The sequence below is a fragment of the Toxorhynchites rutilus genome, unplaced genomic scaffold (assembly GCF_029784135.1).
Source record: "Toxorhynchites rutilus septentrionalis strain SRP unplaced genomic scaffold, ASM2978413v1 HiC_scaffold_8, whole genome shotgun sequence".
NCBI lineage: Eukaryota > Metazoa > Arthropoda > Insecta > Diptera > Culicidae > Toxorhynchites > Toxorhynchites rutilus.
Window position 1 is genome coordinate 65,876 of NW_026600146.1, and position 3,279 is coordinate 69,154.

The 3,279-nt window shown below is 37.7% G+C and overlaps 1 long non-coding RNA gene across 1 annotated transcript; it reads right to left on the reverse strand.

The window, feature by feature from the left end:
* Positions 1-452: 452 nt before the first annotated feature.
* On the reverse strand, positions 453-1,648 carry LOC129782447 (uncharacterized). Its single transcript, XR_008744584.1, has 4 exons — positions 1,485-1,648; positions 1,313-1,427; positions 959-1,252; positions 453-899 (listed from the first exon to the last, which is right to left on the reverse strand). It is a non-coding gene; the product is annotated as an uncharacterized LOC129782447 (long non-coding RNA).
* Between the last annotated feature and the right edge of the window lie 1,631 nt (positions 1,649-3,279).

Sequence of the window (3,279 nt, forward strand, 5' to 3'; positions counted from 1 at the left end):
TGAGTGTGATAAAAGTGCTATAAGTCTAAGAAATCTGTTGTCCAACTCCTCCACAGATAATCGTTCATCTCGAGGTTCTCTATCATGCCAAAATTATATTGTGAATATTTTATTTACTTCAGATGCCGTATTATTGTGCTGTAAAAGGATGTGGAAACAAGGTTCTCATAACGAAAAATAACCCGGACATTGTTTACCACACTTTTCTCCGAGATGGAGATAGACTTCATAAATGGTACTTTTCTGTAGCCAATCGAAGGATTGCAAACCTCAGAAAAATCAAGGTATATGCTCACGTCATTTCCATAGCAGCAGCTACGATGACCGACATCAAATGCGCCATGATCTTAATGGTACGAGGAAATATAGGATGATGAATTCCAAAGTTAAACCTTCTTTCTGCCTTATATGTATCAGCCATTCCATGTCGAATCGATATAGTGGTTCTCCGATTTTCGTGGAAAGTGGTAGATTTGTTCTTTATTGTAAAATATTAGACCCGTCTTTTCTTGTTTTTTTTATTAGGGCTGTGTGGTATACGTTGCAAATCGTGAATATTGTCACCGGATTAAGGGCATTGTAGTGATGTAGAACGTTGAACTTTTGACTAGTCTGAAATCGATCCACCGCCGCAACAATAAGAAATTGCTCACCGTGCAATTTTTCGAAATGACTGGTATACTCATCGGCAGTGCGGAAATACTCTCGGCATACAAAGCAGCAGCGCAAAGAGGGGTCCAAATTGTGTTTCAGCATACGTTCCACCGTAGCCACATAACGAATTTCTGATAGAATTCGATTCGCCACTACCATCTCTTTAATTTCCTTCAAAACTTTGTCGTTTTGTAAAATTGCATCCAGCATACGCAGGAATTTGTTTTACTTTTTGGAAGTCAACTCTGAAAAATCAACAAATATAATCATTCTTTAGCGGAATAAATATATCAAACCGACCTACCAGCGTGATTGTTCTGTTCGTGCTGCTCCAGTAGGTTTCGCAACCGCTCCATGTTGAATTTAAAATGATTTGATCGATTACCATTGGCATGCTGTTGGATTGGCTCATTACGTGTTATCAAATCGTGGTTCATCAGCACCCAGCCCAACTCGTCCATTTTGACACGAGTGTTGCGGCGCAGTTTTATCTCTTCGAAAAGTTTCTCGCGTAGTTTCCGTTTGATGATGCCTCCGTCCTTGATCAGATTGTGTCGATAAATTCGTACCACGTACGATTCTATTTCATGCTTTTGCCCTAGTGATAAAACAAAAAAAAATTAACACTCTCTTTTAAATGCTCAATAAAACCACATACGATTAAAACGCTGCTTGCTTGGAAAGAAAAAAGCATTGATTGCGCGGCTAGAAGGTAAAATATACTCAAAACATCCTTCTGCACTGCTTTTAATTCGACCGCTGATTGTAGATATCTGAAAACGTAGAAGCAATTATGAGAAATTGTTATACGAAAAAATCCACAAAATTACCTGCCTACAGTAAGGCGTGAGCAGCTATTTTGCCAACGAATGCATTTGACACCAAAAGATATGATTTGTTTTGTAAACAAAATTGTTTTTTCACGAGCAATGGCCGAACAGCAATTTTGACATTGCGGTCCACCTATAGTATAACGCCTTGGTAACGCAATACATGCACTGTATGTCAAAATGAAAATGGTACAAAAGTAGGCCGGCTTCTATTTTCCCACTCTGATTTCGATCCAAGTAGTCTACTTGGTAGGTGCACACAACATTACTCGTCACTGCTGTTTGAAATTGCAATAGAGAAGCAAGAAGAAATTTCACTCAGCACCAAGATGAACCGAACGAACGTTACATCCCGGATTCCGACTGGCTTGAGGGTTCCGAGAGGCTATCGGGCCACCCAAGCAAATGGAGGTAGAGCGGAATCGGGAGGGAAAGTTCGTTTTCCACCCAAGGTGAGTAAAATCGTGTTAGAGTGCGTAGCAGCGCTAATGAAATCTTATTTTCTTACAGACAATTCCAACCAAGAACGAGATATATCCTGAAGAGGGCATGATCGAGGACGAAGATTTTCCGCCGCTGTTCCATGATGACATCGAGGATACTGGAGATGACGTGTACGACTGGGAGCCGATAGACATTTCCGAGGTCGACGAGATATATTTTCGGAAGATGAAGGCTGAATCGGAGCTTCAAAAAATGATGGCGGAAAACACCAGATTGCGGCAGGAGAATCAACGGCTTAAAACAGCAGCGAAAGGGGTAAGACTTTTTAAGTATTGTTGTTTTAAAATGCTACTAGTTGTTGCAGGAGAAGTGGCGCAGTCGCTCTTTATTTAAATCTTTTATTATACACGTAATTAGGAAGCGTTCAGTGTTTTTGTTTGTTATCTTCAAATTTTGTTATTTCAAGTTGTTCCGTTGTATTTATTGCATTTGTTCTGTTGTTGTCTTCATTTGTTTTGTTGAGTTTAGTTGCGTTGTACTATTCCGTGTTGTAGAATTTATTGTTATGCTGTGAGTTTTGTTTGATATATTTTTGATGTTTTAGTTTTTCTGTAATATTTGGATGTTTCTCAGTAGTATTTAGATTTATTTTATTTATACCGTTATTGTTTTCCGTATTCTGTTGGATTTTCTTATGTTACTTTGAGTTTCAGAGTTGTTATTTTTTTACACTACTGATTTTTCTATTATTTGATTGTTCTATTGTTTTCCGCTGTAGATATTATTAATATTTTTTTCTTTCTTACATTGCATCAAATACATGAGAGCTATCGAGGGGAATCTTCTGGCCTTGGCCTGACTTGCTAGCCTACAACACTGAGAAATGGCTATGAGTAGGTGACACAAGGAGTGACGTGAGTTCATTTTCCAAATTAAAAAAATACAAATTTGTGTTAATATGTTTTATTTCCCATAGGTGATAGATCAAACCGAGGAAATTCATAGAGATGGGGCCAAGTCACGATTTAGCTTTAATATTTTTTTTAACAATTTTTGTTGTAAAATAAAATAAAATTAATTAATTTACAATAAACTAATTTAATGTATATTCTAAAACCGAGTTGTTACTATTTTTTCACTGATGCAATCGAACTCCCTTTAAAAAAATTTCAAACTTAGACTCAAGTGTTAGGAAAATTTTAAAATTGACGATGACTCCATGTTTCCGGGAGGCTTTAAGTGCATACGATTTTTCAACATAAAGCTAGACTCTCTTTTCATTCCGCCATGGTTTAGGTTTAGGAGCCCTTCGACGAATAATGGATTCTGGGATGGGTTTCGTTTGAGCGCG